The sequence below is a fragment of the Gopherus flavomarginatus genome, chromosome 13, assembly GCF_025201925.1.
Source record: "Gopherus flavomarginatus isolate rGopFla2 chromosome 13, rGopFla2.mat.asm, whole genome shotgun sequence".
NCBI classification, from domain to species: domain Eukaryota; kingdom Metazoa; phylum Chordata; order Testudines; family Testudinidae; genus Gopherus; species Gopherus flavomarginatus.
This window is the reverse complement of record NC_066629.1, coordinates 1119185-1142253: the sequence shown is the minus strand read 5'-3', so window position 1 is coordinate 1142253 and position 23069 is coordinate 1119185. Positions and strand designations below refer to the sequence as shown.

Genomic DNA, 23069 nt, shown 5'->3' with positions numbered 1-23069 from the left:
TTGGTTGGGGCTAGCAAAAAACCTAGAGTCAGCCCTGGCTGGGAGAGCTCTTTCCCAGTGCTCTGTTGTGACTACACAAGCCATGTTAAAGCACTGCCATTGTAGACTAGCCCGAGGTTCTTTCTACTTATGGTATATTCTCTCTATTTCAGTGAGATGTTCACTCCCTTCATGAATCTGTTGTAAAAACGTATGAATGGCCATACTGAGTCAGACCACTGGTCCACCTAGCCTAGAATCTTGTCTTCCGACAATGGCTGGTGCCAGATGTTTCAGGGGGAATGAAGGATACAGGACAATTTACTGAGTGATCCAACCATCCTGTTGTCCAGTCCCAGCTTCTGACAGTCAAAGTTTAGGGACACCTACAGCATGGGGTTGCGTCCCTGACCATCTTGGCTAATAGCCATTAATGAACTTTTTTGAACCCACTTATACATTGGGCCATCTTAACATCCTCTGGCACCAAGTTCCACAGGTTGAGTGTGTATTGGGTGAAGAAGTACATCCTTGTGTTTGTTTTAAACCTTCTGCCTACTAATTTGATTGGGTGATCCATAGTTTTATGTTATTATTTACCCCTTCACATACTTCTTTATTAGCAGCAAAGTATCCTGTGGCACCTTATAGACTAACAGACGTTTTGGAGCATGAGCTTTCGTGGGTGAATACCCACTTCTTCAGATGCATGTGGTGGAAATATCCAGGGGCAGGTATATATATGCTAGCAAGCAAGCTAGAGATAACAAGATCAGTTCAATCAGGGAGGATGAGGCTCTGTTCTAGTAGTTGAGGTGTGAAAACCAAGAGAGGAGAAACTGGTTCTGTAGTTGGCAAGCCATTCACAGTCTTTGTTCAATCCTGAGCTGATGGTGTCAAATTCGCAGATGAACTGAAGCTCAGCAGTTTCTCTTTGAAGTCTGGTCCTGAAGATTTTTTGCTGCAGGATGGCCACCTTAAGGTCTGCTATAGTGTGGCCAGGGAGGTTGAAGTGCTCTCCTACAGGTTTTTGTATATTGCCATTCCTAATGTCTGATTTGTGTCCATTTATCCTTTTCCGTAGAGACTGTCCAGTTTGGCTGATGTACATAGCAGAGGGGCATTGCTGGCATATGATGGTGTATATTACATTGGTGGATGTGCAGGTGAATGAACCAGTGATGGTGTGGCTGATCTGGTTAGGTCCTGTGATGGTGTCGCTGGTGTAGATATGTGGGCACAGTTGGCATCGAGGTTTGTTGCATGGATTGGTTCCTGAGCTAGAGTTATTATGGTACGGTGTGCAGTTGCTGGTGAGAATATGTTTCAGGTTGGCAGGTTGTCTGTGGGCAAGGACTGGCCTGCCACCCAAGGCCTATGAAAGTATGGCCGACCTGGAACAACGCTTCCTCAGCTCTCGTCCACTCACGCCCCTTCTCTACCTACGCTACATTGATGACATCTTCATCATCTGGACCCATCGGAAGGAGACTCTGGAAAAATTCCACCATGATTTCAACAGCTTCCACTCGACCATCAACCTCAGCCTGGACCAATCTACACGGGAGGTCCACTTTCTTGACACCACGGTGCAAATAAGTGATGGTCACATTAACACCACCCTATATCGAAAAACTACCAACCACTATGCCTACCTTCATGCCTCCAGCTTCCATCCCGGACATATCACACGATCCATTGTCTACAGCCAAGCACTGAGGTACAACTGCATCTGCTCTAACCCCTCAGACAGAGACCAACACCTACAAAATCTCCACCAAGCATTCTCAAAACTACAATACCCCCACGAGGAAATAAGGAAACAGATCAACAGAGCCAGACGTGTACCCAGAAGCCTCCTACTGCAAGACAAACCCAAGAAAGAAACCAACAGGACTCCACTGGCCATCACATACAGCCCCCAGCTAAAACCCCTCCAATGCATCATCAAGGATCTACAACCCATCCTGGACAATGATCCCACAATTTCACAGGCCTTGGGTGGCAGGCCAGTCCTTGCCCATAGACAACCTGCCAACCTGAAACATATTCTCACCAGTAACTGCACACCGCACCATAATAACTCTAGCTCAGGAACCAATCCATGCAACAAACCTCGATGCCAACTGTGCCCACATATCTACACCAGCGACACCATCACAGGACCTAACCAGATCAGCCACACCATCACTGGTTCATTCACCTGCACATCCACCAATGTAATATATGCCATCATATGCCAGCAATGCCCCTCTGCTATGTACATCGGCCAAACTGGACAGTCTCTACGGAAAAGGATAAATGGACACAAATCAGACATTAGGAATGGCAATATACAAAAACCTGTAGGAGAGCACTTCAACCTCCCTGGCCACACTATAGCAGACCTTAAGGTGGCCATCCTGCAGCAAAAAAACTTCAGAACCAGACTTCAAAGAGAAACTGCTGAGCTTCAGTTCATCTGCGAATTTGACACCATCAGCTTAGGATTGAACAAAGACTGTGAATGGCTTGCCAACTACAGAACCAGTTTCTCTTCTCTTGGTTTTCACACCTCAACTACTAGAACAGGGCCTCATCCTCCCTGATTGAACTGATCTCGTTATCTCTAGCTTCCTTGCTAGCATATATATACCTGCCCCTGGATATTTCCACCACATGCATCTGAAGAAGTGGGTATTCACCCACGAAAGCTCATGCTCCATAACGTCTGTTAGTCTATAAGGTGCCACAGGATTCTTTGCTGCTTTTACAGATCCAGACTAACACGGCTACCCCTCTGATACTTCCTTATTGACTTTCTCCACACCATTCATGATTTTATAATTCTCTGTCATATTTCCTTGAGGTCATTTGAGCAGGGGGTTGGACTTGATGACCTCCTAACGTCCCTTCCAACCCTGATATTCTGTGATTCTATGATTCATCTCTTTTCTAAGATGAACAGTCTCAGTGTATTTCATCTCTCCTCATACGCAAGCTGGTTTATATCCCCTAACCGTTTTTGCCTTCTCTACATTTATTTTAATTCTAATATATCTTTTTTGAGAGGGGACAACCAGACCTGCATGCAGTATTCATGGTGTGGGCTTACCATGGATTTATGTAGAGGCATTATGATATTTAGTGCCTTATTATTTACCTCTTTCCTGATGGTTCCTAACACACTGTTTGTTTGTTTTTTGATTGCTGCTGCACATTGAGTGGCTATTTTCGGACAACTATCTGCAGTGGCTCCAAGATCTTTCTTGAGTGATAACAACTAATTTAGACTCCATTTTGTATGTATGGCTGGAATTACTTTTCCCAGTGTGCACTACTTCGCATATACCAACATTACATTTATCACTCATATTACATATGAGTCAATAGTGTAACACTGTGGCAAAAAAGGAGCAAACATTCTGGGCTGTATTAGCCAGGAGTGTTGTAAGAAAGACACAAGAAGTAATTCTTCTGCTCTACTCCGCCCTGATTAGCCTCAGCTGGAGTATTGTGTCCAGTTCTGGGGACCACGTTGCAGGAAAGATGTAGACAAATTGGAGAAGGTCCTCCAGAGAAGAGCAGGAAAAATGATTAAAGGTCTAAAAAACATAACCCGTGAGGAAAAATTGAAAAACATGGGTTTGTTTAATATGGAGACTGAGAAGGGGACATAACAATTTTCAAATACATAAAAAGTTGTTACAAGAAGGAGGGAGAAAAATTATTCTCCTAACCTCTGAGAATAGAACAAGAAGCAATGGGCTTAAGTTGTGGCAAGCGTGGTTTAGGTTGGACATTAGGAAAAACTTCCTGTCAGGGTGGTAAAGCTCTGGAATAAATTGCCTAGGGAGGTTGTGCAATCTCCATCGTTAGGGATTTTTAAGAGCAGGTTATGCAAACACCTGTCAGGAATGGTCTGGGTAATAATTAGTTCTGCATGAGTGCAGGGGACCGAACTAGAAGATCTCCCAGGGTCATTTCCAGTCCTACAATTCTATGGTTTGATTTAATCAGCCATTTTGTTGCCCAGTCACTGAGTTTTGTGAGATCCGTTCGTAACTCTTCAGTCAGCTTTGGACTTAACAATCTTGGGTATTTTTATATTGTCTACAAACTTTGTCACTCGCTGTTTACCCCGTTTTCTGGATCATTTATGAATATATTGAACAGCACTGGTCCCAGTACAGATCCTTGAGGGACCCAGCAATTTACTTCTTTCCAATTTGAAAACTGGCCACTTATTTCTACCTTTTGTTCACTGTATTTTAATACTGATCTAGTAGAGGACCTTCCATCTTATTCCAGGACTGCTTAGTTTGTTTAAGAACCTTTTGGTGAGAGACCTTGTTAAAGACCTTCTGAAAGTCCAGGTATATCTGCGGGATCACCCTTGTCCTCATATTTGTTGACACCTTAAAATAATTTGACTAGATTGGATTCTGCATGATTTCCCTTTACAAAAGCCATTGACTATTCCTTAACATATCGTGTTCCTATATAGCAGAGGTAGTCAATAGGCGAATCAGGGGCCAAATCCAAACTGCCAGATGCTTTCAGTTGGACCCCAAAATCTTATTTACTCGTAATTATTGTTACTGCACTGTATTTTATTATTTTCTCTGGAGTCTGAATTTTGCCTACATCATGACCAAGATATTTGGACCTTGATAAAAAATAATTGACTACCATTGACCTATAGTAAAGAACACAATTGTCAGACACACAGTTTCAGCCAGTTTGCCTGATTGTGATATTAGACTTACCAGCCTGTAATTTCCAGTATTGCTTTGAGGCCTTTTTTTTTTAAATCGGTATTATGTTAGCTACTTGCCAGACATCTAATGCAGAGGTTAATTTAAACAATAGGTTGTATACCACAGTCGTTACCCTGCAGTTTCATGTTTGAATTCCTTTAGAACTCTTGGGTGAATACCAGTCTGGTCCTGGTGACTTACTACACTTAAATTTATCAGTTTGTTCCAAAACCATCTTTACTGACACCTCAATCTGCTTCCTCAGATTTGTTACCTACAAAGAATGGCTGATGTATGGGAATCTCCCTCGTATTCTCTGCAGGGAGGACTGATGCTGTGGCCTTGTTTTCATTGAGTGCTTCTTTAGCACCTCGATCTCTAGTGCCCCACTGATTCTTTGGCAGACTTCCTGCTTCTGATGTGCTTTAAAAAATTTGCTGTTAGTTTTTGTGTTTTACTAGTTGCTCTTCAAATTCTTTTTGGACTCCCTAATTATACTCTGACACTTGATTTGATGGAATTTGTTCCTTTCTGTTATATATCCATCTGTTGTATTTCAGAGATATGTTTGTATTACTGGGCTGAGCCAGTTATTAGGTTGCCTAACACTTTCCATATAAAAAATTATTGTGGCCCTTTGTTTTTAGAAGCTCTAGCTGCTTCATGGGTTGCATGAAACCTTTGAAATACGGCAGGAGGAAAGTCCTTGGGCTGAAGAGCTGCCCGGTTTGTCCCATGACATTCAGTTCAGGTTTTGCTGAGAGATGCCTTTTTGAAAAAAGCCATTTCCCTTCTCTCACCTGTTCATTGCACTCTATATTGGGAATGCTGAAGAACTGTTAGAGCTGTTGCACAAGAAGAAGTGGGGAGAGAGAGATGGGCTTATGCCCAAACCCTGCAAATAGTTCTAATGAGCCAGCTGATTCACTTTGAGGGCTCCATGTGGGGTAAGAGCTGCCACACCGCCTGGTGGTACAAGAGAGGTAGGCTGAGTCCCCCTTGGGATAACAGCCTTCTACTTACCAGGTAATGTGGTAAGTCTTGTAGTTCAAAGGGGAGCAGTCTGAAAGTTCAGGGTTCACACCCAAGTATTGATGTATGATTTGGGTGAGGGAGGATCGTTATAGTTGCGTGTAATAAGATTGGTTTATCTTTTTTCTTAAAAAGAAAAACCTAGGAAATTACCTAAGCATGTAAACAAATCTTATTTAGGTTGCAAAGACTGTCGTTGCCTGTGCAACCTTACTTTAGCCTCCGCGTGCATATTTTTGGCACAGTCTTAAATTATCTGACGACACACATACTTTCACAGGGCCCCTGTTTCATTTCATGTGAATGGTAAATGCATTGAGTGAGTGACAAAATTATGGTTGCAGGGGGAACCAAAAATCTGCCATATCCTAACTTTGAGGTGCTTGACTTTTCAATGTAAATAACATAGTTTTTGTGGGTGTAATACTCAAGTAATCTATGGTGCTTTGGACTCTTTGGGAAGGACATGCACTATAAAAATGAAATATGTTATTTGCTTTTTTTTTTCTTTCAGTTTAAACCGAAGCCACTATTCTTGAAGTTGTTAAAATTTGCTGGTGCCCCAAAAGACACTTTAACAATGATAGAGGTAAATTATCGGAATTTCTCATTTGGAATGATTGAAAGCAATAAATATAAGTTTCACTCTTACAAGTTATCATACTTATTAGTTGCCCCATAATGAAGAAAAATAATGTGGTGTACTGGGTAAGGCATCGGTATGGAAGCTCCGGAGGTGGTTCTGTTCCTGGCTTTGTCACAGTCTTGCTTTGTGACCTTGATCAAGTTACTTAACATCTATACCACCATTTCTCTTTTGTAAAATTGGAGTACCGTATATAGCTTTGAGAGCTACAGATGAAACCTGCTATGTAAACTAGCATTTATTTATAACGCTGTTAATATTAATATGGAGTTGCAGGTGATGATTGAAAGGAGAATAGACTTTTTAGGGGGGTTGAAATAGGTTGTTTTATATTGGTTTTATACTTTAGAGTTCTAAATATATTTAATATTCCAAACTTGACTTGCATTGAAGGTAATAATCTATCTTGGCCGATATATTATATCTAAACAATTATATGATGAAAAACAGCAGGATATTGTCCACTGTGCAGATGATCCTCTTGGAGACCTATTTGGGGAACCAAGCTTTTCGGTAAAAGAACCCAGGTAACATTTCATATTTTTTGTGCGAGAGATCCAGATAAAGCTTATGTAATACACTGAACATATGTTTTGGTTTGCAATTTGTTGCATATTTTATTTGATGAAGTCTTGATAGATGGAATTGTCAAAGTTGTACGCCCCCTGCCCAGGTGTCTGGTTTTTGAGAGGGAGGCCTGATTCAGCCCACACTGATATCTATAAGTGCCAGAGCTCAGAAGCTACACAAACTTCTCAGGTTCAGTAACCTTGGGGGCTTCTGTCTACTTTGAAGAGAGATTCTTTCCTGCACCCCTTGAGGTAACAGCAATGTAATTTAGACATTATACAAGCACTTAAGCCTGTTCTCTTTCCATTATGAACTCCTTATGCATGGGAGACTAAGCCCAAGTAAAGGGGGTTGCATACTCTCTTTTGTTTTTCTCCTGGCAGCTACACAACTCATCCGTGCAAAGTGACAGTGGTTGAAGATTTCCCTTTGCAGCAGGCTAAACTTTCTTCTGAAATAGGTTTTATTGCTGCAAAGCCAGTATGCATGACCTGGGTCTTGCCACTGCCCTGAAAGTTGAAGATATTTTTCTCTGAATTAAACCCTGAAATAATGCTGTACAAATTCCATTAAAAATGCTTTGACTCATGATTAGAGATGGTCCAACTGCTGGCTAAGTGAGAAATGGCTTTTTGACAAAATTGAAAGGTTCAGAAGAAAATTTTTGATCTTGTTGAAATTTTTCATTTTTTGAAAAAAATTCAAAATTGAATTTTTCCCAACTTTTTAGGAAAAAAGCATTTAAAGTTTCTTCAGTTTGTTTTGGTGGGGCGGAGGGGGAACACTCACTTTTTATACTGTTTTCTCCTTTTTACACTGGGGTGGTGAAAGAGAAGTGGAAAGTTTAAAAAAGCAAAACCCAAGTGTTTTCCCCACCAGAATAAAATGAAAACATCCGAAAATGCTGTGAAATTTTTGAGCAAACCAGAAACATTTTAATTTCTTTTGGCTTTTTCTTAAAATGCACTTAGCTCTTTTCCTGTCAGCTCTGATCATGACCCCACAAAATAATCAGTGTTTTCAGCTTGGTCTTTCTCTCTTCTAGTTTGGCTAAACTTACCACAGCAAATAGGAACTTCTAATTTATAATGTATGAAATATCTGTTTTGTCTCCTTTCAAGGAAAATATACTCAGTGGTTTTGAGAAACTTGATAGCAGTCAGTCAACAAGGTAAATTAGTGTTGAGAGAACCCCACTTTTTTGAGGAAGAGGGTCTTTATTAATGCAAAAGTTCTGAAAGCTCTATTCACTTACTTTGTAGGCAATATTCAGTTAACTGGAGTCATTGATAGAGGTTGTAATTATTGTCCCTTTTCATAGCATTGTTGGAGTTGAATTGCATTTTTTACAAATAAATTGTTTTAAGATTATGGGTTCTAGCGCAGCAAATGGGCTTGAACTTGTTCTCAGTAAAGTCAATGGCCAAACTTTCATTGGATTCAGCGGAAACAGGATAAGGCATTATGTGCAGACTTTGAGGCTGCTTTCTTTACATACTCAACTCATACTAAGAAACAGATTTAAAAACCAAAAATATTCGAATATTGGTTCATCCTTAACTACCTGGTCTAGTTTGAGTTAACATTTCTCGTGTAATACGTGACATGATAAACAATAAAAGAAGCAGGGAAAAATTTTGTTATGAGTTTATTAAATACATATATAATTTCATAAAATAGACTATGGGCTATTTACATCTGCAAGAGAAGGATGGATAATACAGCTATGATGTAACTTACATTTAAGAAATGAGTGAAATGAAAGTTAAATATGGGGGTGATTTTTTTTTAAAAAGGCTCTTAAAACTACATTTATACTTGTAATCTGCTTGATTTTTCCAAAGTCTGGAGCACCTAACATCTCCACTGGCTTGAGTGGGTGCAGTTGGGTGCTCAGTACTCGAAAATCAGGCAAGTGCCTATGTATAGACTTTTGGGCTTAACATTAGGCTCCTATTTTTGCAAATCTTGGCCAGAACAGCAAAGTAGAAGGATCTAAGATCAAATCTACTCAAATAAAGAGGATATGTGCTTACTAGACTTTGTTCTAAATGGACACCTTTTGTTGTGAAAATAACTCGTTCTATTGTGTAGGTCAGGATCTGGTCTGAGAATGTAGTGTAGCTCAGGGTCCATTCTGACAGTGTAGTTAGAACAATTATTTCTGTGTCTTAATAATACACTAGTGATTGTAAACATCTCTTGCAGAGCTTGATATCGGCTTTTGCAACCAGTGGATCTTGTATATGTTCTCTTGTAAGTGTTCCCTTGTAAATAGTGGTGTATCATCATGTTGCTATCTAGCTAAAAAGTGTGTTTTATTTATAAGAATATTTTCTCCCAACATTCTTTCATCTGCGAAAAATCCCCAAACACAGTTACGTTTCTTTTTTCTTATAATTGTGTATGTAATGTTTCAAAGAAAACCTTGAACATTTCTTCAGAGTATGAAGTGATTTTGTAAATGTTAAGTATCCTCTGAATTAAAGTTTAAAACAATATGTACAAATTATTTGCAGTATATTTTTCACTGCAGTCTTTTGAGCCTGCCGGGAATTCCTTTCTGACGCATTGCTTTATGTACTTTTCTTTTTCAGTGTGTATGGAAATAATCCCATATCAGAGTGAGACCTGGGGCCAAACTGAACAAGGCAATGTTCCAAAGGTGATCTAACATACCCATTTTTTCAAGTTTCACAACTTGATTTGCTTTACCATTGAGATTTGGATGCAGTTGAAAGATGAAAATAAATTTCGTCCTATTCACATTAATACTCTGCTTACTTAGTGTTTTTGTTAAACAGGAATCCATGCAAGAGTTAGCTGACGAGGAGCAGACATCCCCAGATTTGGCTGCTAAACCAACTGCCTCTTCTAGGAGGGCGCTCGGTGAATCCGGTATTTGCACATTTATAATGCAGGATTTTCAACATGTGATACGTACGCCTAGAGCAAACTTGCATGTCACTCATCAGAGGGGTAGCCGTGTTAGTCTGGATCAGTAAAAGGAGCAAAGAATCCTGTGGCACCTTATAGACTAACAGATGTTTTGGAGCATGCGCTTTCGTGGGTGAATACCCACTTCGTCAGATGCATGTCACCCATGAAAGCTCATGCTCCAAAACGTCTGTTAGTCTATTAGGTGCCACAGGATTCTTTGCTGCTTTTACAGATCCAGACTAACACGGCTACCCCTCTGATGAGTGACATGCAAGTTTGCTCTAGAATACTCAAGGAGTTAATAGAAGAGGTATCTGAGCCTCTAGCTATTATCTTTGGGAAATCATGGGAGACGGGGGAGATTCCAGAAGACTGGAAGGGGCAAATATAGTGCCCATCTATAAAAAGGGAAATAAAAACAACCCAGGAAACTACAGACCAGTTTAAACTTCTGTGCCAGGGAAGATAATGGAGCAGATAATTAAAGAAATCATCTGCAAACACTTGGAAGGTGGTAAGGTGATAGGGAATAGCCAGCATGGATTTGTAAAGAACAAATCGTGTCAAACTAATCTGATAGCGTTCTTTGATAGGATAACGAGCCTTGTGGATAAGGGAGAAGTGGTGGATGTGATATACCTAGACTTTAGTAAGGCATTTGATACGGTCTCGCATGATATTCTTATAGATAAACTAGGAAAGTACAATTTAGATGGGGCTACTATAAGGTGGGTGCATAACTGGCTGGATAACCGTACTCAGAGAGTAGTTGTTAATGGCTCCCAATCCTGCTGGAAAGGTATAAAAAGTGGGGTTCCGCGGGGTCTGTTTGGGACCGGTTCTGTTCAATATCTTCATCAACGATTTAGATGTTGGCATAGAAAGTACGCTTATTAAGTTTGCGAACGATACCAAACTAGGAGGGATTGCAACTGCTTTGGAGGACAGGGTCAAAATTCAAAATGATCTGGACAAATTGGAGAAATGGTCTGAGGTAAACAGGATGAAGTTCAATAAAGATAAATGCAAAGTGCTCCACTTAGGAAGGAACAATCAGTTTCACACATACAGAATGGGAAGAGACTGTCTAGGAAGGAGTATGGCAGAAAGACATCTAGGGGTCATAGTAGACCACAAGCTTAATATGAGTCGACAGTGTGATACTGTTGCAAAAAAAGCAAATGTGATTCTGGGATGCATTAACAGGTGTGTTGTAAACAAGACACGAGAAGTCATTCTTCCGCTTTACTCTGCGCTGGTCAGGCCTCAGCTGGAGTATTGTGTCCAGTTCTGGGCACCGCATTTCAAGAAAGATGTGGAGAAATTGGAGAGGGTCCAGAGAAGAGCAACAAGAATGATTAAAGGTCTTGAGAACATGACCTATGAAGGAAGGCAGAAGGAATTGGGTTTGTTTAGTTTGGAAAAGAGAAGACTGAGAGGGGACATGATAGCAGTTTTCAGGTATCTAAAAGGGTGTCATCAGGAGGAGGGAGAAAACTTGTTCACCTTAGCTTCCAGTGATAGAACAAGAAGCAATGGGCTTAAACTGCAGCAAGGGAGATTTAGGTTGGACATTAGGAAAAAGTTCCTAAGTGTCAGAGTAGTTAAACACTGGAATAGATTGCCTAGGGAAGTTGTGGAATCTCCATCTCTGGAGATATTTAAGAGTAGGTTAGATAAATGTCTATTAGGGATGGTCTAGACAATATTTGGTCCTGCCATGAGGGCAGTGGACTGGACTCAATGACCTCTCGAAGTCCCTTCCAGTCCTGGAGTCTATGAGTCTATAAGGTGCCACAGGATTCTTTGCTGCTTTTGTATGTCACTGGCTCATGTCATTTTTTTGGGAGGAGTCCATATTTTCATGGTTACTCAGGAACAATTCCTGAATATGTGCAGTGATGATGTAAAACAGTATTGTGGGCCAAAAAGGTGGATGCAGTAGGTGAATTAGCTGGGCTTCCAGACTCTTATGAGCAAGCACAAGCTGCAGTCAGACATAAAGCACTGGCAGAGGGGTCCAGGGTTGGGGGGAAGCAGAATCACCTTTTTGCCCCTGGAAGGAGGAGGCTGGGCGGTCACCTCCCCATTCCCCTGGTACTGGTCCCAAATTTCCTGTGCGAGCAGAGGAGGCCAAGAGGTGCTAGCATTGTAAGTCCACTGAGCACCTGAGGACTAAGTGTCCCGTGCTGAATGGGAACAAGGAGCAAGTAACACATGAAGCTGCTGCTTCTCAGAGCCCAGCTGCTGCCTCTCTCCACACAGGATTTGTAAAGCTTGCTTCCACACAACCAGGCAATGAGCATATGCACGCTGTTAAATTTAATGGTGAAGTGCTTCTGGGATTGAGGGACATGGGTGCTGAGATTCCCGTGATCAGGAGGGACCTGATCCAGGAGAAGGATTCGTTGCCAGGTAAAATGGCAGAATTAGAGCTGGTTGGGGGTTACAAAGTCCTTGCAGCTTTAGCTAATGTACACACACAAACTCGGGATTTGCAGGCTGAACTGACTGTTGCAACAGTGGCACACAATTTTGCACCGTTTCTACTTGGGAATGATTTCTTCAGTGTGGCAGAATCTGTCCCAGGCTTGGTTAGCAGGGAGCAGGAATCTTGTGCTAACAGCCCCGGGGTGTGGGGGGGTGTTGAAGTCACAGGGACTGCTGGGGGAATAGGAGAGTGTCTCTTAGGTTCCTATGCAGCAGTAAAGGATGCAGCTTTGGGGGCAAGAATGGTTATGACCAGTTCCTGCAGCCCAAGGGCTCCAGGCAAGTTCCAGAGGGAGGGGCTGGACAAAGCCAGCTCCTGTCCCATAATCATCTCCCCCGGAGGAGGGGGATGTATCACCTTGTAACAGAGGGGCCATTCTGGCTGCTGACTGCCAGGAAGTTGCAGGTCAGCAGCGGGCAGGGCCTGCCCTGGGGTGCACAGAGACATATGTCCCGAAGGTGGAAGTTGGGGTCCTGGTGACCATTGCGGTGGGAACAGACCCCAAGAACTCTGTAGCTGGGTGCCAGCCGAACCCGAGTGAAAGGGGGAGGGGGATTTTGCTGGCCAGTGAAAGGTCTCCCATGGCTGGTAGCTGTGAACCCACAGCTGGAGCAGGGTCACCTGTCCTTTTGGAGACACAGGGGTGTCTGACCCAAACAGGAGCCCAGAGGGAAACGGGGGGCAGAGAGTCACCCACCTTTTGTAGGGAGGGACTTTCCCAGAAGGAGGATGAAAAGTCTGCATTTCAAATGACAGCCCCCTCTCCTGTGGATCAGGCTTTAAGGGAAACGGGGGGTCAGGTCTCCTAGGGGGGGAGGTCCATCCAGCTGATCTGTTGGGAACAGGAATTGGGGTGCCCAAAGGGTCCAGAGCACCCCATTGAAAGATGTTGTTCTTGCTACACTTGTGAGGGGCTGAGAACAGGCATGGTTGCAGTGCACCCTTCCTGGCCAACGCCCCAAACACAGGCCTGAATTAGAATCCTTCCCAAAGAGGCAGAAGAGTCTGCATCAGAGTGTGTACCAGAGGGCACAGAGAACTGGGAAAATGCAACAGACGCTAAACAAGTCATATTGAGTGAACGAAGCCTGTCCAGCGTAGGGTAGGGAGCATTCTGGAACCGGTGAGGATCTTATCTGTATTCAGCGGCAAAGAGTTCTGTGGCACCTGATACACTAGCAAACAAATTGGAGCGTGGGCTTTCGTGGGTGAATACCCACTTCGTCAGATGCTCGAAAGCTCATGCTCCAGCCCATTTGTTAGTCTATAAGGTGCCACAGAAATCTTTGTCGCTTTTACAGATCCAAACTAACACGGCTACCCCTCTGATATCTGTATTCAGTTTGATTAGACATAGGTTTGCCCATTTTATTTTGTTTTGTTTGGTGACTTACTTTGTTCTGTCTGTTACTACTTGGAACCACTTAAATCATACTTTCAGTATTTTATAAAATCACTTTTTTACTTATTAATTAACCCAGAGTATGTATTAATACCTGAGGGAGCAAACAGCTGTGCATATCGCTCTACCAGTGTTATAGAGGGAGAACAGTTGATGAGTTTACCCTGTATAAGCTTCATGCAGAGTAAAACAGATTTATTTGGGTTTAGACCCCATTGGGAGCTGGGCATCTGAGTGTTAAAGGCAAGCACACTTCTGTGAGCTGCTTTCAGGTCAATCTGCAGCTTTGGGGCAAGTAATTCAGACCCTGAGTCTGTGTTGGAGCAGACAGGAGTGTCTGGCTCAGCAAGACAGGGTGCTGGGGCCCCGAACTGGCAAGGAAGGCAGGGATAGAAGTGCTTTTGGCACATCGAGTGGCAGCTCCCAAGAGGGTTTCTGTGATCCAACCCGTCACACTATGATTTTATATTGTGTTTTCCTGTGTTCAGTAATATTTTGTTCAGTTGCTTGATCTATGTAAGGTATTTTTGATACGCTTAAAGAACAGAAGTACATGTGGCACCTTAGAGATTAACAAATTGATTTGAGAATAAGCTTTCGTGGGCTAAAACCTACTTCATCAGCTGCTACTCTGAAATCAGTTATGCTTATATTTGTATTATTTAGGCTGCAGTCATCCTAGCCTATCGTAAAACTGTACTGCATTTCTAAGCCATTCACACTACATTCAACGAACTCTTTAATGTTGTCATAAACAGATAGCTAAGGGTTAATGTCTCTTTCACCTGGAAAGGGGTAACAAACAACACCTGACCAGAGGACCAATCAGGAAACAAGACTTTTTCAAATCTGGGTGGAGGGAAGTTTTGGGTGTGAGTCTTTTGTTCTTGGTCTGTTCTCTCTCTCGGCTCTGAGAGTGACCACAGGAATCTCCAGGCTTTCTAATCTTCTGTTTCCAAGTTGTAAGTACAAGGATAGTAAGACAATAGGTTTATATTGGTTTTTTTTTGTATTTACATGTGTGTAGTTGCTGGAGTGTATTCTTTTTGGATAAGGGTGTTTATTCATTTTTCTTTTAAGCAATTGACCCTGTATATTGCCACCTTGATACAGAGACCCTTTTATGTCTTTTTCATTCTTTTTATATAAAGCTTTCTTTTTAAGACCTGTTTGAGTGTTTTTCACGGGTTAAGGCTAAGAAACGAAGGGAGGGGGAAAATCTCTTTGTGTTAGATTTACTAATCCTGACTTTGCATACCCTCTGGGTGAGGGGGGAGAGAGATTAGATCTCTCGATACTTGTGTTTCAAGGACTTGAAGCAGGGAGTATCCTAGGGTCCCCAGGGTGGGGAAATCTGGGAGGAGGTAAAGAGGGTGGAATCCCTTTGTTTAGACTCACGGAGCTTGAATCTGTATATCTCTCCAGGAACCCAGGGAGGGAGCACCTGGAGGGGAGGAGGGGGAAGGGAAATGGTTTATTCCCCTTTGTTGTGAGACTCAAAGAATCTGAGTCTTGGGGTCCCCCAGGGAAGGTTTGGGGAGACCAGAGTGAGCCAGGCACTGGAATCTTGTGGCTGGTGGCAGCGATATCAGATCTAAGCTGGTAATTAAGCTTTGGAGGTCTCATGCTAGCTTCTCATGTTCTGAACTCTAAGGTTCAGATCTGAGTAGGAGAGTTAGGACAAATGTTGTAACTCAAACTGGTGAAAGGATGAAAATTCACAGAGTAACCAGGTGTTCTGTTGTGCCTGCTTATTGCCAGCTTAATTATTAACTCGGGTTTGCATCCATGTGTCAGTTTATTACAGCCTTAAAATTCTTTTAATATCGTGTTTTTATGTACAGTGTTTTTTTAGTTTGTTGGAAATCTTCTGTCACTGAGTCCTCAGGGCGATGCTCTGGAACTGCTGCCTATGAAACCAGTTAGGACTCTGGTGAAGTCTCCTCTCTCTGAGCTTCCACCTCCCTGGGTCTGACCTTGGAGCATTCAGCATATGCCCCTCCGTGTGCTTCCCACAGCGAGTCTGCCTCTTGGGATCCTGGGGATGGCAGAGGGTCCTGCACCCCCACTTCGCAGTCAGACGTGACTCTTAGCCAGCCAGTAAAACAGAAGTTTATTCGATGACAGGAACACGGTCTAAAACAGAGCTTGTAGGTACAGAGGACAGGACCCCTCACTCGGGTCCATTCTGAGGGCAGTGAGTCAGACACCCACGTCTGCACTCAGTCCTTGTCCCCAGCCAGCTCCAAATGGAGAAACCCTCCAGCCCCCTCCTCCTCTGGGCTTTTTCCTTTCCCGGACCAGGAGGTCACCTGATTCCTTTGTTCTCCAACATCTTTAGCTATCTCATTGCAGGGGGAAGGGCCCCAGTCATTAGTTGACTGGGGCCCTTCCCCCCTGCAATGAGATAGCTAAAGGAGACAGAGTTTTGGCCATTTGTGTGCACTGGCCCTTTGCTCTGCAACAATTACACCCCCTTATCCCACCACCTAGAGACTTAAGAAATGCATTGGGGAAACTGAGGCACTCCCTCAGTATTCAGAGGAAACATTAAGAACAGTTCCACTTCATCACATCTTCCCTTGAAGCATTATGCCCATTACATTGGGATGGTAAGATGTCCACTGTGGAAACATTGTTTTAAGCTGTAAATGTTTAGAAACTAGGTGTTGGCATGTTATCGGTACCTCATGGAGAGATGACAACTTAATGAGGACAACGATGGACAGGAGCAATGGTTGTGCCTGGGGGCATCTAAGTTTGAAGGTTTGGGTTCTCAGGGTGCAAAAAGAAAAGAGAGAGATTGAGACAAGAAGCATCAAGGGAAAGTAAGAGGAGTCACAAAGTATGTACAAGTGGTGGTGTTTTTTTTCTTTTAAAACGAAAGTTGCCAGGCTTAGAGGCACTGGGGGGGATTTTTCAAATTTTTGTTTACAGTGCAAAGAAAGGATTGGGCATTAGAGTGAGTTTGGAATAAGACACTGTGGCAGACCCAGGCCAGTCTGGTAGAGGGCAAATATACTGGTCACTGGCTGAGTAGTTTTCTGTTCTCTGAGTGACGAGAGCAGGGGCTGCATTAGAGTAATCAGGAACCTGCTAGAACCAATTAAGGCAGACAGGCTGACTAGAACACCTGCAGCCAATCAGGCAGGCTAATCAGGGCACCTGGTTTTAAAAAGAGCTCACTCCAGTCAGGGAGGGGGAGCCAGAGGAGAGGAAGTGCGTGTGAGGAGCTGGGAGCAAGAGGCACAAGGAGCTGAGAGTGAGAGAATGCACTGCAGAAGGACTAAGGAGTACAAGCGTTATCAGACACCAGGAGGAAGGTCCTGTGGTGAGGAGAAAGAGGTGTTTGGAGGAGGCCATGGGGAAGTAGCCCAGGGAGTTGTAGCTGTCATGCAGCTGTTACAAGAGGCACTATAGACAGCTGCAATCCACAGAGCCCTGGGCTGGAACCCGGAGTAGAGGGCAGGCCCGGGTTCCCCCCACACCTCCCAACTCCTGATCAGACACAGGAGGAGCTGACCCAAACTGTGGGTTCCACCAAAGGGAAAGATCACTGAGGTGAGCAAATCCGCCAATAAGCACGGGACCCACCAAGGTAGAGGAGGAACTTGGTCACAACACCTGGAGGCGGCCGCAACCTCTGCTGAGTGGTCACTGAACCAATCTGCCAACCCTGGTAGGGAATTTCACTCCACTGCATTTATTACACACTGACTTGGCAGCTGCTTTTTAAGTCTTTGTCAAGTTCTTTTATAATGCCTTTTCTTAATGTTGGTAGAGTTGAATTTTGATACATTTATCCTCAAAATGCTGATTCCCTACTCCCTACCTGCATGCTACCGGAGTCCAAAATGTCAGAAACATCCAAAAAGCAGTATTTTTGAGTTCTTCAGCTTAAAACAATGTTTCCACAGTTGACATCTTGAGCATCATGTTTTAGCCTTGAAGGAATTTTTAGTGTGGACTTTTATATGTCCACAAATTGCGGTTGTAATAGAAATTCTGATACCAGTAATATACATTTGCATGCAAAGCTAAAATAAAATCCTTGATTTCCACAGGTGGCCAGGAGTTCATTCTTATGATTCCTTAATCATGGTATCTACTGCCTGGGGAAATTACCATTCATCTATCTTAATGATGGGGCAGTCAATGAAAAACAACCTCAGAAATGTCAGTCTTTTGCCCATTTTACACCATTTTCTTTTAGGAATACAGCAAGAATTTGTTTCATTTTCTTTTTAAAATAGGTCAGGTGCCTTTATTCCATTTACCATTTGGAAAAGCCCTAAATAATTATAATGAAGTTCTGAATAAGTAACTCCAGTTTAAACATCTACTAAAATGCATGTAACATTGTACGCTCCATAAAATGCCTTTGGACTAATACGCTTTTTCTCTCTGACACAGAAGAAAGTCCTTCAGATGGACAATCTAGTGAAGAAAGACAACGGCATAATTCAGCCAGCATTTCGGTCACATGTGATGAAAGCCTTTCTCAGGGTGTTACAAGTGAGCTATCCCGTGAAGGAAGCGACAGCGGCCACTCACTAGACTCTGCAGGTTCTGTAAGCAAGATGTACTTTTAATTATGTTGAGTTCTCAGACATGCATCTTGGCTATCACATTAATATTTGAAACAAATAATGGTTCTAGTGATGATAGAGAACCCGAATGTTGTATTTTATGTGGCTTGGATCACAAAACTTAAGAAATGGAATTTTCTTAACTCTTCATTATGAATATTCAGATAAGGAAGCAAAACCAATGAATTCTTAGCCCTTGGTACAGTAGAAAAGTTGTGCCTCTGAATTGTGTATGAATATCTGTATTCCCAGCGCGAGTACGTTTAGTGGTTAGAGTAAGTTATTTACACGTGTTTCAGTTTCCAATCTGTAAAATGGGGGTTAATATTTACATGCCTTTGTTAAAGCATTTTGAGATTTGATGAAAGATGCTGTAACTATTATAACATTTCAGTCCACAGAAGTGAAATATTTGTTGTTAATTCATGCAAAATAGCGTCTGCATATGTAAATGTTATAATAAAGTAAAAGTAAGTTCAAACTTCACTTGTGTTGTATTTCAACATACTAGTTTTGGAGCCAGTTCCAATGTTCTTTACATTCATTTAAAAATATCTGTAAAGGTTTTATAAGTACAATAATATATTTCTAAATTGTGCAACTGCAGCAGAAGTCCCAGCATCTCGATTGGTATGAGGTATTTGGCTGACACATGACTATTATCTCTGGCCAGCAGCCATTTAAACAATGTTTCTCTTTACTGGTATGTTTAAATACACATGTGGCAGGAGGAGACATAAGAATGTATTAATGAAGTGAAATATATTCTCTCCCTTGCCCGTTTTATTCTGGATCTTCATGCCAGTTCATGAAGCAAAAACTCTGATGTTTGATTTGACCAGGATTGTGTTTCAGACCAGTTCAGTGTTGAGTATGAAGTTGAGTCCATTTCTTCCGAAGATTATAGCCATAATGAAGAAGGAGAAGAGTTCACAGATGAAGATGATGAGGCATGTATATTTCTTCCCCCCCATCTGAACTGTTATAGCAGAAGCATTTTGTTGGAATGCAATATGAAATATTTCCATAATCATCTTTCATGACTGTATGTGCTGTATGGCAAATATCTACTGCCATTCTTTATACTGAGTTTTCTGAGTTTTATACTGAGGGTAACAACCTTCCTGTATACAGTACTATAACATCCCTCCTGGCCAGAGGCACAGAATCCTTTTACTTGTCAAGGGTTAAGAAGCTCAGGTAACCTGGCTGGCACCTGACCAAAAGGACCAATAAGGGGACAAGATATTTTCATTCTAGGGGAGGAGGCTTTGTCTGTTCTGGGTGCTTGCCAGAGACAGATGAAGAAAGCAAGTAGTCTAACTCCATTGGAATTAGTAAGTACTAGCCAGGGAATGCATTAGCTTTTGTTTTGCCTTGTGATTTTCTCTGTGCTGAGAGGGAGGTGTATTCCTGGTTTTCTTTTTGTAACTTTAAAGTTTTGCCCGGAGGGAAATCCTCTGTGTTTTGAATCTGGTTGCCCTGTGAGATTAGCTTCCATTCTAATTTTACAGAGGTGCTGCTTTTACCATTTTTCTTTCTAAGAAAGTTCTGTTTTTTTAAGAATCTAATTGGGTTTTTAAGTGTCCTAAAAACCCCAGGTTGGTCTGTGCTCATCTTGTTTGTTTATTCTCAAGCCTCCCCAAGTAAGGGGTATAGGGCTTGGGGGGATATTTGGGGAGAGGAGGAACTCCAAGTGGTCCTTTCCCTGAGTTTTGTCTAATCACTTGGTGGCTGGCAGCATTTACCTAATCCAAGGTACAAGGGAGAATTTGTGCCTTGGGGAGTTTTAAGCTAAGCTAGTAGAAATAAGCTTAGGGAGTCTTTCACATGAGTCCCCACATCTGTACCATAGAGTGGGAGGGAACCCTGACAGTTGTTTGTTTTAATAAATTGTTTACAATTAAAAAACAAGTAAAAGGAAGTTGAAATACATTTTCTTCCATCAGGTATGTCCAACGATGATTGATCAGAGTGAAGAGAGTGATGCTGATTCAGTTGATGAAGATCCTGAAATTTCACTGGCCGTGAGTAAATTCTTGGTTCATGAAAAATCACAAGTCTGTGAGATGAAAGACCAAGACCTGTATCATGAATGAATTCAGTGGATATTGACCAATTTTGTTTACAAGTATTGAGTAAATACTTTAGCAATAACATAAAGAAACTATAATCTCCTTTAATTTTTTTCAGTAATAGTAGGAATGAAAATAGTTTAACTTTTTAACTTTGAATACACTAAAGGATTGTTGGAAGTGCACTAAATGCAATGAAATGAACCCTCCCTTTCCACAGCATTCCCCCAAATGCTGTTCTCTTCATGAGCACTGGCTTCCTGATGGACAGAATGACCTATCTGAAAAGCGAAAATTGGAAAGTTCCACACAGCTAGAGCGTGAAGAGGGTTTTGATGTTCCCGACTGTAAGAAAGTGAAAGCGAATGAAGATAAAGAACTGAGTGTTGAAGACAGTAAAGATACAGCAGCACGACCTTCTGAATCCAAGGAAAGTGAAGAATACTCTCAGCCATCTACATCTAGGAGTCTCTTTTGTAGCAGCCAAGAGGATTGCAAAGAACCTGAGAAAAAAGAGACAGAAGACACAGAGGATAGTGTGGAATGCAGCCTACCCCCTTCCAGCACAGAGCCCTGTGTCATATGTCAGAGCAGACCTAAAAATGGCTGCATAGTTCATGGCAAGACAGGACATCTTATGTTGTGTGTTTACTTGTGCAAGGAAACTGAAGAAGCGGGATAAACCCTGTCCGGTCTGCAGAGAGCCAATTCAGATGATTGTGCTAATTTACTTTAATTAGAAGGAACTTCGGCATAACTATGCAACAAAGCTTCAGCAGACCTTCCACGCAGGCTTCATTACAAGCTTCCCTAGACTTGTACAGTTAAGAGAGTAAGAAGCTATTTTTGTATGTTTAACTAAAGATGTGTTTGGGGTGTTTTCTTCTTTCTTTTGATGTAGCGAAAAGTTGATCTTAAAAAAATAGCACTGAAATCGATAGTTTTCTTCATTCAGTATTTGGGGGGATATTAAAATACCCAAATTCCTGAAACTTTATTTCCATGTTAGGGGATCTAGCCCATCAAGATTTGCACATCACAAGCAGATCAGTAACGACACTTGTACAACTGGATAGAATATCCCTTTTTAAATACTGAATTTAAAGCTTCTGAAAAGAGAGAGCTCTCAAGTTTCATTCTTGTGAATATCAATTTTCTTTTGCTCAGTAGGAATTCATAGAATTTATGAAGTCAAGCTTCCCATTTTTCTACAAATTCCAGTATCTGTTCCTTAGTGAAGTCATTGGGGAAAATCAGAACTTCTTAAGAGATCCCTTGGAATAGTCCTATTTTGAAAAAATAAAATAACATTTTGACTTGGTCATTGCTGAGACTTAGATTTATCTATCAAAGTAGGTAAACTGGGGGAAATATTCCTGAGACTACTTCAGATCACCAGAAGATGTGAAAGTTAGTAAAGAATTAGAGTAATTTTAGACCAAAAGCTGGAATGAGGGAAGAATGAAATTAGGGTAGAGACTAGCCTTTTATTTCAGTAAAACACAAGAATACATTTCAGGTTCAATAAAACTAATTACTATTGATAAGTAGTTGATTTTAATTCAGCTTTGATAGGAACTGAAGATGTTTGTCATGTATGGTCCTGTGTAAAGATTGAGACCTATTTCATATGATTTGGTAGTCTGTCCTGTTGCTAGTGGATAGGTTACCACATCACATTTCGGCACATTTGACTGGCCCAGCAGAGAGGGCCAAGGACTGAATAGACATAAGGAGTAAAAAAAAAACCCTCTTTAGCTATGAAAACACATCAATGGAGCAGTATTGGGGAAGTTTATACTTCTATTGTACCTGTGTCCAGTATTGTCAGTGTGCCACATTTCAGAAATATTAAATTCACTTAAATAAGACCACAAATACCAAACCCTCAGGGAGCAAAACCAGCACAGTGGTGTTTTGCATAAGGATTGGTTTTTAGTTCGGTAGGCTTTTTCAATTGAATCTGCAATTCTCTGTTTGTAAGGCTTTTCTGAATATTGTAGAGTTGTGAGGTGTTAGCTTGGCTAGTTATATATGGAAACCAGACTTTAAAATTTTGACCAAAGTTTTGTATTAATATGACCTTTTTGGAAAAAAAAAAAAATCTGTAAATTAAATATCTTTAAAACTAGTGTGTCCAGTTCCTTGGTAACTCTTTTCAGTAATGAATTTTAAAAAAATCTGACCATACTTGTCCTCTCCACCTACTCACCCCCAAATTAATGATCTCTGTACTTTGCATGTTGCTGAATATCTTATGTGTTTGTGGGGAATTCCAAGAATGCAGTGGAAGTGTGCATTTACATAGAATTGTTTTAAAAAATCCTGTTAAGTTACTCAGTTGAACAGGTATTTTGAGGATAAAAATGTAAGGTTTTAGATAATTTTGGTGAGAATATTATGCAAAAATGTGGCTTTCTTACATTCTCTTGCAGAATGTAATATTGAGAAAAGAGGTGCAGATTTTCAGGCTTTCTGATTTCAAGGGCAGCATTCCAATGTAGTTTAACCATAAAGAATGGTGAAAACAGGAGCACCGTTCATTTAGTGACTTCAAATAGTACGGCCCAGTGGAAACACAAAACTGTACCATTCTAAGTATACCA

General features: G+C 41.6%; 1 protein-coding gene and 1 pseudogene across 1 annotated transcript in view; both read left to right on the top strand.

The window, feature by feature from the left end:
- LOC127033514 (E3 ubiquitin-protein ligase Mdm2-like) overlaps window positions 1-21203 on the top strand; it is a 28067-nt pseudogene extending 6864 nt beyond the window's left edge.
- The window catches only part of LOC127033791 (nectin-3-like), a gene marked incomplete at its 5' end in the record, with an annotated part of 120804 nt that overhangs the window by 82244 nt on the left and 15491 nt on the right, over window positions 1-23069 (top strand). The gene's annotated exons all lie outside the window — the stretch shown is intronic.